At 40.0% G+C, this 15,099-nt stretch overlaps 1 long non-coding RNA gene across 5 annotated transcripts in view; it reads left to right on the forward strand.

Moving 5' to 3' along the window:
• Positions 1-13,881, forward strand: part of LOC109118595 — a 38,345-nt gene extending 24,464 nt beyond the window's left edge. For 2 of the 5 annotated variants that reach the window (XR_004514899.1, XR_004514898.1), the window contains one exon: positions 13,559-13,881. This is a non-coding gene — a long non-coding RNA (uncharacterized LOC109118595). Of the gene's footprint in view, positions 1-8,888; positions 10,428-13,203; positions 13,323-13,558 lie in introns of those variants that run through there. The other 3 variants (XR_002025956.2, XR_002025955.2, XR_002025953.1) reach the window with 3 other exon arrangements.
• Positions 13,882-15,099: the final 1,218 nt, after the last annotated feature.

The raw sequence follows: 15,099 nt of genomic DNA on the forward strand, positions 1-15,099 counted from the left end.
GTTTTTTTGAGACAGGCTCTCACTATGTAGTTGAGACTGACCTGGATATCACTATGTAGCCCAGGCTGGTCTTCAACTCCCAGCGATCCTCCTGCCTCAGCCTCTCGAGTGCTGGAATTATAGGCATGCACCTCCATGCCCAGCTTCTTTGTTGGTACATTTTTAATCTCATTTTCAATTTCACTGACTGTAATTGGGGTGTTTAGAACTTTTTTATCTTCTTCATTCAACTTTGGTAATTCCTATGCATCTAGAAATCTGTCCATTTCTTCTGTGTTCTCCATTTTATTGGAGTATATGTTCTCCACATAGGTATTGATGATCCTCTGGATTTCTGCTGGATCTGTTGTGACTTCACCTATTTCATTCCTAATTGCATGGATTTGAGCCCTTTCCTTTTTTTGATAATGTTGGCTAAGGGTTTATCCATTTTATTTATTCTTTTGAAAAATCAACTCTTCATTTAGTGGATATTCTTTTAGCTTCCATTGCATTGATTTCTGCTCTGATCTTTATAATGTCCTCCCTTGTATGAGCTTTGGGTTTCTCTTGCTCTTCTTTTTCTAGTAGTTTAAGATTCAGCATGAGTTTATTTGAGCTCACTCTGTTTTCCTAGTGTGGGCATTGACAGTTATGAATTTCCCACATACAACTGCTTTCATTGTATCCCATGAATTTCTGTATGTTGTACTGGCATTATCATTAAATTGTAAAAAACGTCTGATTTCTTCTTTAATTTCCTCTGTGACCCATTGGTTGTTCAGGAGAGTGTTATCCAATTTCCATGTGTTTGTGAAGTTCTTGTGGTTTCTTATGCTATTGATCTCCAGTTTAATTGCACTATGGTCTGATAATATACATGGGATAACTTCAATTCCTTTGCACTTACTTAAGCATGTAAGCATGAGGTAGCATGTGGTCTATTTTGGAGAGTGACCCATGTGCAGCTAAAAAGAATATATATTCTTATTTTGTGGGGTGGAATACTCTGTAGATGTCTATTAAGTCCAAGCTTAGTTCAGTTCTTTTGTTTCAGTGTTTTGTTGTTGATTTTTCATCTAGATGATCTGTCTGTTTTTGACCATGGGGTATTGGGGTCCCCCATTACAATTGAATTAGTGCTTTTTTGGTTTTTCATGTCCCTTAATATTTGTTTTGTGTAGTTGGGGACATTAGTGTTTGGTGCATATATATATTTATGATTGTCATCTCTTCCTGTTGGATTGTTCCCTTTACAGGGATGTAGTGACCTTCTTTGTTTCTCTTAATTTTAGTTTGAAATCCTGAATTCTGTCTGCAAATAAGACAGCTACCTCTGCTTTTCTCTAGGCTTTTGTCTCATGGAGAACTCTTTTCCATCTTTTTACTCTCAGTCTATGAGTTTCTTTTTGAACTAGCTTCATTTCTTGTATACAGCATATTGTTGGATTTTGTTTCTTAATCCATTCTGCTAGCCTGTTTCTTTTGATTGGTGAATTGAGCTCATTAACATTGATGGTTATAACTGACTTTTCATTGTCATGTTATTTTCCTATTGTTGGTCCTTTTGTTTTTTAATTTTCCCTCTCTCCCTTTAATTTCTTGCCTTACCTGGTATATTTGCTCTGTTGGCCCTTATTTATTTGTGGTCCTTATTTTATTTTTCCAGTATATTGTTTAGAGTGCCAGTTCGGTGTTTATGAAATTTCTCAGGTGTTCTTTGTGGTGGAAGTATCTTATTTACCCATCAATTTTGAAAGATAGCTTTGCACGATATATCAGTCTAGGTTGGAGGTTGTTTTCTTTTAGGACTTAAAATATCTCACACCAAGCTCTCCTTGACTTGAGGGTTTGTGTTAAAAAGTCTGCAGATTCTGATGGGCTTTCCTTTGCATGTGATTTGTTTCTTTTCTCTAACTGCTTGTAGTATTTTGTTCTTCTGTTCAGTTTTGGGGATCTTTATTATTATATGTATAGGTGTAGATTTTTTTTTTAGTCATGGCTAGTTGGAGTCCCATATGCCTCACTTATTTGTATGTCAAATTCTTCCCCTCTGTTTGGGAAGTTTTCTGTCATTAATCCTGTGAACAGGTTTTTTTTTTTTTAATGTCATTTGTACTTTCTCCTGCTACTTCCTGGATTCCTATCAGTCTTATATTATTCTTCTTTGCATCATCTAAGAGTTGTTGGATTGATTTCTTATGGTCCTTTACTGTGTTTTAGGAGATCTCTCCTTTTATGGTCACTGACTGCAATCCTATATTCTGCATCTGAAATTCCATCTTCACATTCATTCATCCTGCTGTGAATGCTTTCTATAGTTTTTAACCTCCTGGATATCTGTTTGAATCTGTTCCATGGATTCCATTTCTTTCCTATGTTGAGCATTCAAGGTTTCCATTTCTTTCCTGTGCTGGGCAGTCATGGTTTCTATTATGTTCCTGAGCTCATCTATTTTTTTATCTGTTTCTATTCTAGAGTCTCTAATCATATCTTTCATTCATCTCACCATCTCTATGGTTATCTGGGAAATTATTTATGTTTTAAATTTTTCTAGAGCCTCATTTATCTGGTTTTTGTTTTTTGTTCTTTTGTTTTTTTTTCTCTCTGTGCTATCAGTTCGGGGTGTCCAGATGGTTTACTGTCAGACTTTTCCACCTCATTTCCCCAGAGTTTACCTTTGGTGGGGTGGAAGTCTATGTTTGTGTCTTATGTAAATGCCTTCTCATTTCTATTTTTGTTGTTGGTACTGTCCTTGGTTTAATTCCTGGTTTAATACTTCAATCTTCCAGATATAGCTGGTCTTTAGGCTTTGAGTCTCTAATGTCTCTGAGGCAAACTCATTTTCATTATACCAGGGAGGACAACTGATTAGATCAATCATGACACCTTAGCCCAAGTGATATAATCAGCAATACAATAACATCAAGCTCAGCTTAGAAAATGACAATTTGTGGTAGTTATTAATCTATTACCTTTAGCCATGTGAATGAAATAAAAATTGAGAACCAGCCCAAAATATGTTTATAGTGAATAAACTCTTCAACCTGGCAACTTTACTCTTCAGGATGGGGTTATAGAAGGAGTTGGGAGGGAGGGATAGATCAGATAGAGATAGGTTAGAAGTGAGATCAGAGGACTATAGAGAGATCACACAAACTCTAGGGAGCTGTTGAAGAGAAGAGGAAAAGACAGAACAAAATATTCCCAAGAACAGAACAAACTAACACCAACAGGGAGGCTAGAGACTGTAATCACTTTCTTTTAAAAGTAATGGCAACTGAGGGAAGGAAAAAGGGGAGAAAAGGAAAAAAATAAATAAATTTAAATTAGAATAGGAAGAGGAACAAAAAGGGAGAGAAATGAAGATCAAGATGGGAGAGAGAGAGAGAGAGAGAGAGAGAGAGAGGATGAGAAAAACAAGATTAAAAGGAAAAAATTTGAGAAAAGAAATAAACATTTTAAATGATTAAATATGAGAAAAATATTACTTTAAAAATAAAAAATGCAAATAGAAATAGAGGGCCTCCTTCAGGGTGTGCCTCTGTTGACACAATGGATAGTGTGGGCTGGAGTGTGCAGGTCTAAGCTAATTAGTCTCGGCAAGCCAGCACTGTCCCCAGAGGTTCAGGCTGATTTCTGGCTTCAAGGCCAAGTTGAGATCTCTGACCTCCTGCTGGGTTGAATTCTTCAAGGTTCTACTGCAGGTTCCAGCTGTCTTTCCCCTGAAGTTAGACTAGGTTCTGATGTGAGGTGCTGGTCCCTCCGACTTACCAATTATGGTGGTGTGGTGTGCCTTTATCACAGAGATTTTCTTCACTTTTCCAGTGGGCTTCAATTTTCATCTAGGAGCCTCAGAGAGGCCTTCTTTCTCCTTGTTTGGGGGGAAAGTGGGGGCAGGCACAAACACTTCTGTATTGGTGCCTGTGCGGCTGGGCTCCTCTGTCATGCTGGGTTGAAGGTGCAGCCCTCTCCCTGAAGTTTTTGTAGAATTCAGCTATGATCCAATCCGGACCTGGGCTTTTCTTAGTTGGTAGGCTTTTTTTTCCTGCTTCAACTTTATTGCCTTTTATTGAAATATTTGGAGTTTTTAAATGTTGGTTCCATTTGGTAATTCATATGTATCTAGGAATTTATCTATTTCTTCTGAATTCTCCAATTTATTGGTATACAGTTTGCTTAACTGTTGCTAATTATCCCAGCTGTGTCTGTTATGATTTCATCTTTTGTATTTCTTTTTTTCAGCTTTAATTGAGTTTATTGGTACATTTTAGGGATACAGTACAGTTACATTCATTGTTGGGATCTTGTACCTCTACATGACAAGTCTTGATTCTCATTTTTTCCCCTTACCCCTGCCCTCCCTTCACCCCCGCCTCCCCTCCCCATCTACAAACACTTTATTTCCATCTTTTTTTCATCTTTTATATTTCTAATTGCATGGTATAATTTCTCTTTTTTTGTTAGATTGATTAAGGGTTTGCCTATTTTGTTTATTCTTTCCAAGAACGAACTCTTCATTGATTCTTTGAATTGATTCATTTCTTGTACTAGTTTTGAGTATAGATTGTTCTTATTTTTCTAGGACCCAGAATTGCACAATTAGGTTATTTGGGCTCACTTTGTTTTTGTGATGTGGGCATTCACAGTCATAAATTTGCCTCTTAGGACTGCTTTCACTGTGTCTCCTAAATTCTTCTATGCTGTACTGGCATTATCATTTAGTGGTAGAAACTGTTGAATTTCTTCCTTGATTTCTTCTATAACCTGTTGTTTATTTGAGTGCACTGTTTAGTTTCCATGCATTTGAATAATTTCTGTGTTTTCTTTTGTGATTGATTTCTAACTTCCTTGTCCTACAATCTGATCAAATACATGGCATACTTTCAATTGTTTTGCATTTCTTTAAGCTTGCTTTATTGGCTAGTATATAGTCTACTTTGGAGAAAGTATCATGAACTACTGAAAAGATGTATGTTCTGATTTGGGGTAAAACACTGTGAATATGTATTAAGTCCATTTGTTCAAAAGTTTTGTCCAAATCTGATATTTCTGTATTTTTTGTCTAGTTGATCTGTTTATTTGTGATAATGGGATAGTGAGGCTTCTCCATTAATGCGATTATGTTATCTGGTCTTTTATGTCCAGAAGTATTTGTTTTATAGTGTTGGGTGTGCCATTGTTTGGTGTATATACATTAATAATTGTCATGTCTTTCTGCTGGATTGTTCCCTTGGCCAATATGTAGTGACATTCTCTGCTTCTTTTCATCAGTTTTGGCTCGAAGTCTGCTTTATCTGAATATAAGATAGCTACACCTGCTATTTTGAGAGTTTCTGTTGCATGGAATATTATTTTCCACTCTTTGCTTTTTAATCCATGAGTTTCTTTTGGGTCAAAAATGTTTCTTTGTATACAGCATACTGTTGGGTTTTGTTTCTTGATCCATCCTGTCATTCTATGTCTTTTTTTCATTATTAGTTTATTTATTTTTGGTACTGGGGATTGGACTTGGGACCTTGTGCTTGTGAGGCAGGTGGTGGCACCACTGAGCTAAATCCCCAGACCAGTCTCTGTCTTTTGATGGGAGAACTGAGACCATTCACATTATTATTGATCAGCACTGACTTATTCATGTCATTGCCTTATTTTCCTGTTACTGATTTCCTATTTTTCCTTCCTGTTTAACTGCTCACCCTACGTGGCATATTCATTCGGGTAATCTTTTGTCATTATTAACTTCATTCTTTCTTTCTGGGTAACCTTGAGAATATTTTGGAGTACTGGTGTTGTTGTTAGGTAGTTCCTTTAAAAATGGCTTGCCAAACAAAAGTATTACATCCAAATTCTTCTTGTCTCAAACAAAGAATTGGAGGAGACAAGCCAAAAACGATGCCAAAAGTTTATTTTAAAGGTGAAAGGTGAAGGGATAAGGGAAGAACAAAAGTAAGGGTAAAGCAAAGATAAAAGCACACCCTGAGTTTCGGAGATGCAAAGTGGCCTACTCTGAAAAGTCACAACAGCAAGCTCCTCATGGCCCTATTTTATGAGTCCACACCCTGTGGGATCCTGTGAGAAGTTCTACATACAGGTCCTGGTGATGTCCTGGGATCTTGGAATTGACAGATCTCACCCACTTCTCCAGCCAGTGTGCTGCCTTAACCTATTTCCTGGAGATTGTTTTTCTTTATATGTGATTTGATACTTTTTTCTACTTTTGATATTCTGTATTAACTATGATGTGTTGTGGATTTTTTTCTGAATGTAGCTTTCTGGGGTTCTATATGCCTCATTTATCTGTATGTTAAATTCTTTCCCTTATTTGGAAAGTTTTCTACCATTATTTTAGTAAATAGGGTTTTTGTGCCATTTATCTACTGATTTTTTTTTTTTGCTAATAGCAATTAATCTTAGATTAGTCTTCTTTGCATGATCTAGGAGCAAAGAGAACATTGTTCATGTTGCATTGTCTGTCACTGACTGGCTACTGACAACAGCCCTGTCTACTAGCTTTGACACTGTTGCTTCACACTGGTCCCTTCTGGTACCCCCATTTCTGATTGACCTTTCAAACCCCTGAATTTCTATTTGGGACCTTTTTATGGACTCTATTTTTTTTCTATGTTGGTCATGCATGTTTTGCATCATTTTGTTTAGTTCTTCTAGTTTTTATTAATATGTTCTGTGGACTTGCTGATCATTTTATTTGGCCCAATATTTTATTACTTATATATTCTGTGAGCTTTGCAAGGGCCTCATTGATATTTTGTCATCTCCCCTGATATCTCAAACAATTTAGGCATATGGCTTTTGGTTTCTTCCTCTTTGGTGCTACATGGATCAGCTTTGGGAAACTTGGGAATTTTGGGAAGTATTTTGTTGGCTTGTCTGCTCATGTTTCTTTTTTAATATTTTGTTTCATTTTGTTTTTGTATGTTGAGGCTTTTGGGTGGTTGTAGTAGAAAGCTTTGTTTCTAGTTTGGAGACTTCTTTAGTTAATGTGTCCCTTTCAGTGTTGTCCTCTGGGCACTGCTAACTATTGGCCTTTGCCTCTGTCCCAGGATCCAACCACCTCTGTTTACTTGTGATGGGAGGCTGCAGCATATTCGGCCCAGTATCCAGTTTTCCAGGAATGGGCCACAGTATGGTTAAGGACTCCAAGGCAATCCAGATATTTGCATCCCAAAAACCCAACTGATATGTCACCTTGGCTATAGTAATAAAATCAGTATCAATGATATCATCAAACACAAACTGAATATTGACGAACAATATTGACCAATAAAGTACTACCAAGCTAGGCATGATAGTGCACACCTGTAATCCTAGCACACGGGAGACTGAGGCAGGAGGATTGCTGTGAGTTCAAGACCACCCTGGGCTATATAGTGAGTTCCAGGTCAGTCTCAACTACATAGTGAGACCCTGTCTCAAAAAAACAAAACAAAACAAAAAGTATTACCCTTAGCAATATAAAAGAGGTCCATAATTTTATTTATTTATTTAGGCACTGGGGATCGAACTCAGGACCTTGTGCTAGCAAGGCAGGTGGCAGAGACACTGAGCTTAATCCCTGGCCCAGAGATCCACAATTATAATATGAACACTAAGACAAACAAAATATTGACCCCCCCCATTGACTTGCAGTAAATATCTATTCAATGGAACAACTTTACTAACAATAGAGTAATGTTCAACAGCAGCAGTTTAAAGCTAATGAGCTATCTAGAGACTCAGAAAGCTTAGTAGTTATACCAATAAAAGCAGAGGGGGTAGGGAACCAGTGAATGGAAATAGCAAAATGTAAAAAAAAATTAATCAGTGGGTTATGAGGAGGAGAGAAAAATGAGATGTGGGCACCTTTGAGGAATAAAAGGAAATTGATAGTGATAGAGAACAGTTGAAGAGAAAGCATATGACAACAAGAGAAGAGATAAACAGACCAACAACAGGAAATAAAGATAAAAAGGTAAAGGAAAAAAGGTGAAAGAGAAAATGAGGTAAAGAAAATTAAAAGAGGAAAAAAGGAAGAAAAAAACTGCAAGCCCTCTAAACCTCAATGAAGGGAAGATAAACATAGTACAAAATAGAAAAATATTTAAAAATTGAGTCAAATAAAATTTACTGTTATTGAACAAGTGATTTCTTTCCAAGATCTGCAGTCTTGGGATCTGGGCACAATTTTCTATTTCTAGCTTCGGAGCCTATAGTTTTTGAGGTTCCCCCACCCCTGCGTGTCAGAGTCCCCTCTCTTATACCATCCTCCAGGTTTACTGTCCAAGCCAAGACACCTGTTTGCCTGTTGGCAGATGGGGAACATGATCAGCCCTCTGGTCTCTGCTGGATGTAGGCTGCAGGGCAGGGTTGGAGTGGGCTGTTGGACTTAATTTCCACAGTCGTAGGGTCTGGTTACTCCTTTCTTTCCTCAGGCATTGTCCTCGTCAGGTCTCTTGGTCAGTCTTCACCTCTGCTGCCCAATGTCACGGGGAAATAAAATGTAGAGACAGCTTGGAGTGTTGGGTGGCTTGTGCCCTCACACCCAGAGGCACTGTGTGTCCAGTGTGGACCTGTTTACTCCCGTGGGGAGGGGCACCATTCCTACCTCCACCGTCTGCTCGCTCACACGGGAGAGGGTGCCCCTGGTCTGGTGTGGGTCTGCCTGCCCACACAGCGGATTCCTGCCCACACCGCAGCAATTCCGGAAGTCCTCTTTTGTAAGTGTCTTTATGGGGTGTGATCAAAACTAAGGTGAATGCTTCTGCGAAGTGCTATCTAATGGCAAGCCAGGCTGTTAAACATAAGACAGTGTGTCCCCATCCATCTTATTCACCAGATCCGGTACCCGGTGTTATCTGGCCCTTCTCCAGGATAAAAATGACTATGAAAAGTGACCATCTCGAATTTTTCAGGACATTGAGATAGCCGCAAGAGCAGAACTCAAGACACAAAAGAGGACTTCTTCCCAAACTGCTTCTGAAAGTGACAAGCACAACGGGATAAATGTACTGAAAGCAAAGGAAAGTATCTTAAGGGGTATTAATGATAACGTCATTTACTGTGAAATTTTAAATATTGAGCACAGTTTCTGATCACACCACATAGTTCGTCTTGGCATTTACCCTACTCAGTGTTCTCTAAACTGGTTGGATTTGAGTTTGGTGTCTAATATCGTTTTGGGAAATTCTTGATTATTATTGTCTCACATACCCACCCCCACCTTTACTGTCTTGGCGTTCCACTGGAGGTATGTGTCACATTTTGTGTTACCCCACAGATCTTGAACATTGTATCCCATTTTGGCTTTTAGTTTTTTCTCTGCTTTTTGGTTCTCTAAATTTCTCTTGACATATCCTCAAACCCAGGAAGTCTTTCCTCAGCCATCTGCAGTTTACTAGTGGGCCCATTGTTATAGTGTTTCATATTTCTTGCATGTTTTTATTAGAATTATGCTTACATTGTCCATCTCTATGCTTACACTGTCCATTTACTTTTGCATGTTGTCTGTTTCCCATTATAGCCCTTGGTATATTAATCATGGCTATTTGAAATTCCCATTCTTATATCCTTGCTTCAAATTCTGGATCTGAGAGCATTCTCTCTCTCCCTCTCTCCCTCTCTCTCTCTCTCTCTCTCTCTCCCTCTCTCTCTCCCCAAAATGCAGGGACTTGTTTTTGTCTTTTTGTCTTTTAGAATATCTTTTGATTTTGTTCTTGCAAGATGGACCCTGGGTGGAAAGAGCTCCAGTCCATGGGCCGTTTATGCCATGGAGATAAAATAACAGGAGTATTCTCTTGTTCATGGATGAGGTCTCCTCTCATACTGAGTCTGTGCTCTGGGCTGTAATTTTCACAAGTGCCTCTCAGTTTTTTCCTGCCTTAGATGGGACAGGGTGGCTGGAGGGCACTGGTGTTGGGTATTTCCTTTCTCCTAGGTTGATTAGTCTCTCAGAAACTCTACTAGGCTGGAGGAAAATAATTTTATCTTGAGACCTTGTGAAGAGCTACAGGCTTTGTTCGGATTTATACCAAAATGGCTGTTTTCCCTCACCCTGCCCAAAGTCAGGGCACATGTTCCTCTGATCTTCACTGTGAGCAGGTGGTATAGACCCAGGACATGAATTCACAAGAGTGTGGGTCCCCTTCCCCTTGAACATTTCACTCCGCATCGATGTCCAGTGATTCATCCCTGACGTTTCTGGCTTTCTGATCCTGGTCCTGGCTCGTGTGGTTTCTGCTCTGCTAAGTTGCGATTCTCCTGTTTGCCTTATCTCACGTCGCTTCCCTGTCTCTCCAGTTTGCGGGGCGGTAGTGGCCTTGCTTTTCTGACAGATCTAACAAGAGTTGTTGATTTTTCAGTTTGTTTGGACCTTTAGTTGCTTCAGGACAGAATACTCACTTCAAGCTCCTTCCGTGTCATAGGAACCAGGCATCGCCTTTTCTAACATATCTGTGAGTGCGTTTCTACTCGTGTTTCTTATAAACAGCACATATTGGGTGTTGCTTTCTATCTGACAATCTCAAGAAACTGTAATATATAGGCATGTGGCCAATTGAAAGGAATTAGTTCCTCGGTGCTGAATTGCACAACAATTCAATTTGCCCTAACTTTTCCTCCTCAGTTCACCCAAGTTCTATCACAAATTCCAGAAACATCAGCACAGATTCTTTTATATAGGTGCCTTTGAATAAAATTTCCCTTAAATATAATAAGCCACTGCTGTATTTTGTTCTTTCTGAAAATATTTGTGGGAAATTATGCCTAACAAAACTATTCAGGTTAAAATGCCTTATGAAATGATTTGGAATTTTGACAGCACTTTCTGGAGAAATAGTAGCATTGGTTTTGAATGCAACTTTGTTTAGCTTTAGACCATCTCAATGTATTTTACAAAAATATATTTGAACATTAGTAGTGGCATGGGAGAGTCTCTCATTCTAAAGTCCTATTTCAACAAGCTCTGAAACATAGTTTCCTTAATTTATTGTTCTTAATGAGAATGTGCCTTTGCTAAGTAGGCAGCAGATAACTCTTAGAATGTGGCCTACATAATGTGTCTTTCCTTTGTAATAGTTTTAAACATGTTCTCTTGCCTCTGATTTTCTCCCAAAATTAAATGTCACCATATGCGCCAAGTTTCTGGTGGAACATTCTCTCCTTTTTCCTCCCTGCCTCCTATGTCAGCATCATCCTCTGGCCAGAGGAGCAGAGCATCTTGGTGTCTCCAAGGTGGCTGGTGGGGGGCAGATCCAGGAGCCTTTAGCCGGGACTGGGCAGGTGAAGAAAAGGACTGGAGAATTCTTGTGCACAGAATGAAAGTGAGGCTAAAATGACCAATGAAAACTAATTATTGTCTTTTTAAAAAATGCTGCAAGTGGCTAGGGATATAGCTCAGTGGAAGAGTGCTTGCTAGCATGCATGGGGTCTTAGGATCAATCCCTAGGACTGCAAAAACTTAAAAAACATAATTTAAAAAAACGCTGTAGTAGCTTCCCCAAAACAGACTTTTTTTCAAATTTTTGCTCACCACTGTGAAAAATAATTTTTCTTATTTTGCCTTTGTGACCAATTCATTTCATAGTAGGAGACCAGGGATTAAATGAGGCAGCTGGGAGTTCATTCAAGGCAAAGCGTTTTTAGCCCTAGCTGTGACCAGCTCATCTCATTGGCCCTGAGGAGTCCGTGTAGCTGCTCCCCCACGTTAAGGCTGTCCACTGATTGATCTTCACTTAGGGTTTTCTCCAAAGCCGACCCTATGTAAAGAATTTGGTTGGAAGTTCACTGAAGAGGTGATGTCAGAAAGAAGAGTGAAAAGTGTGAAATGAGGAAAAAAGCCAATAAAGTGTGCATTAATGTGAAGGCTGTGCTTTCGGCAGCTGAGGCTCAGTCCTATTGGGGACCTCGTGAGAGGATATGTAAAAGGAAGTCTCAGGCCCGCTGCAGGCCACAAAGCTGGAGCATGTGTTCACTTTCCTCTGTCCCTTACTGCATGAGAATCACTCCTTAGGTGTCATTTCAGCTTCTGCCTACGACCACAGAATGCTAAATGATGCAGGCCACCCCACTCTGTAGGAGATCTGCCCACAACGATTTCTGCATGCACCATTGGCTGTGGAAGGGCCGCTGTCCTCAGCGCTCCTAGGAACTCAAGAGCACAGTCCCAACTGTGCATTTGTGGATCTGTACCAGCACTTGCAAGGCATTTGCCCAGTATTCTGGGAATTCACCATTCTTAAGGCAAATCGAACAGGAACTGAAATGTGGTTGTGCACCTAAAATCCGCAGGTTGATCTGGAAACCGCCACTCCCAGTCTCTAATGGAGATACACCCCTTATCACTCCAAGATGGTGCTCCAGCCCAGGTTCTGCTGCCCTTTAATTTTTTTAGTAAATTAGGCACAGTGGTGCACACCTAAAATCCCAGCCAATAGGAGGCGGAGGCAGGACTGCAATTTCGAGCCAGCCTGTGCAATTTAGACTCTTATCTCAAAACAAAAATCGAAATGAAAAGTCTGGAGATGAAGCTTAGTGGTAGAGGGCTTGACAAGCACGGTAAAGCCTTAGGTTCAATCCCCAGTAGTGGAAGAGCAAAATTACACTTCTAAATTTACTATGGTTGTTCCTAGATTAGACCTAGATGACACCTAGAAAAACTACTAAGGAAAAAAATGAAATAGACTGATTGCTAGATTTAAATCTTTGTTTTAGTCAAAATGAAAACTTTTCTGAGAGTTAAAATCCTTACAATAATTACAGGAATAAGCAAGGCTTTGTCTGCTGCCTCACAGAGATGAAAACTGGGCACCATGGGAGTACTTACAATGCCTTGGCATACAGTACAGCACACATCAATACGGTGCCTCAGTCCTGTAAGCGGATGCCCCTACACCCACACTCCTTACTGGGCTATCACTGGAGGGGGCCTCTGGAACCCACAGGAAGAAAACAGGACCCTATTACTAAGGTGTCTCTGATCCCCAGAATACAACCACCGATGCTCCCCCTGGGGCTCAGGTGTTCATGCTGGTGCCTTACAGGGACCACGCACTGGCGGGCAGTGCTGGGATTGACAGGTTTACCCTCCTAGTGAGGCTCAGCCCTGAACACACACAGTCTGGTCAGAAGCTATTAGCTGTCCAGCCATGGCACACAGAAAGGCAGACCTATTTGCAGACATCAGATTTCTCTTGCCCCTTTGTCTGTTTCATGATCTTCTCATTTCCAAAGATGCTTGAGCTGGGTGCGGAGATGCACACAACGCTTGGGAGGCTGAGGCGGGAGGATAGCTTCAAATTCCAGGTCAGCCTGGGCTACACAGTGAGTTCAACGCCAGCCTGAACTACATGGTGAGACCCTGTCTCAAAACCCATTAAATTTTTTTTTTAAAAGATCTCCTGTATAAGTATACTGGCAAACTGTGAACAAAGTTGCACAGGCCCTTTAAACAGTCCGTATCTACAGCAGAACCCGGTCCTGGGGCTATGGAGGGCAAGCAACCAGGGAATCCTGTCATGCTATGTTAACAGGGTTCAGTGTAATTACCTTTTAGATGAAAGAGTAATTTGCTTTATTTTATCCTCAGGTTTATGGGACAAGAATATTCTGGCCTTTGCAATCTTGAGAACAGGAAGAAGAAAATCAACACAGATCAAATTTCTCAAGGCATGAGAATTCAAAGGAAAAAAATCGTTTCAGTACTTCCTTAAGACACCTTGGATTGTAAGACCGGTATTGTTAAACCATGGCCTTGCTCTTCATGGATCTATAGAGCTCCCTTGAAATGGTTTGCACCAAATTCCTTGAAATGGCTGGAAATGTACTGTAAATAGCCAAGACTGACGAAATGCAGTGGGAAGGGGAGGGGAAAGGTAGGAAGGGAAAAGAAAAACATAGGGAGAAAATGAAAAAAATGGAAATAAAGTGTTTCTAAATGGGAAGGGGAGGAGGGGGTGAAGGGAGGGCAGGGACGAGGGGAAAAAATGAGAACCAAGACCTGTCATGTAAAGGTACAAGATCCCAATGATGAATGTGACTATACTGTATCCCTAAAATGTACCAATAACCTCAATGAGAAAAAAAAAAAAAGACTGACATAATACGTGGGTAATTTAAGACAAAACAAACCAGCCTGAAACTCGCCTTTTCACTCTCTAAGCCTGATCAAATATCAATCAGGCTTTAAATATGGAGAACCTGATGAGTATGGTAATGACTCAAAATCAGTCAACAGAAAAGCAAAAAACAAACAAACAAACAAATAAATAAATTGCCAACTCATCATCAGAAATGGCTTTGTTCTTCAGCATCAAGTTTCACCCTGGCCTGCTGGCTTCAGCTTAACAAGCCCCTCAAAAGGCAGTCTTGAAAGTATTACTACCTTTGAGAAAAACGGAAGGTATAAAGAGAAAGAACCAGGCTGAGCAGCTTGCCAGCCAAGCAATTCTTTTACTACTCCTAGAAAGACATGCTAGGGAAAAAAAATCTGATGAGAGCGACTTGGCCTTGCTTTGAGTCAAAGTTCAGGTTAAAGGCTCTGTCTGGAATAATACTTGAGGAGGTGCCCCTCCCTGCTAAAATGATAATACCACAGAAAGACCTAGGTGCTCCAGGGCTCAGGCCCAGATCAAAGCCACAGGGAGGGGTACGCTGGTGTGATTAAGCACCCTAGTTCTTCAGAAGACAGGCTGTGGGATCTACTCATGCCAGGAATGTCCTAAATGATGGGCCCTCATTCACACACCCCCTCAACAGTAAAAGCCGGGCACATTTCACTGGACCAAAAGCTTTAAAAAAAAGACACTCTTCTCTAAAGTATTTACATGGAAGAGTATTTAAAAAGACATTTTCCTAAGCAAGGACTGGGTTGGAAATTGGCAAGACTTGATCTTAAGTAGCCAAAGTAGGTTTTGCTTTGCTATGGTTTTATGTCCCGACATACGGACCTGTTTTCTACAAAAACATTTACCACCTTCACCGCTATTTCATAAAATTCCTAGAGGAAGAAAAGTTAGTTTTTAGCAGACCTCAAGAACTGAGATGTGTCTCTAGAATCAAAATAACAGACAACTGTGCGGGGACCTGTTCCCCCACGGTCTCCACTTACTACTAGAACTCAAATGAGAA

The sequence above is a fragment of the Fukomys damarensis genome, unplaced genomic scaffold, assembly GCF_012274545.1.
Source record: "Fukomys damarensis isolate Sample0158 unplaced genomic scaffold, DMR_v1.0_HiC HiC_scaffold_31, whole genome shotgun sequence".
Taxonomy (NCBI): Eukaryota; Metazoa; Chordata; class Mammalia; order Rodentia; family Bathyergidae; genus Fukomys; species Fukomys damarensis.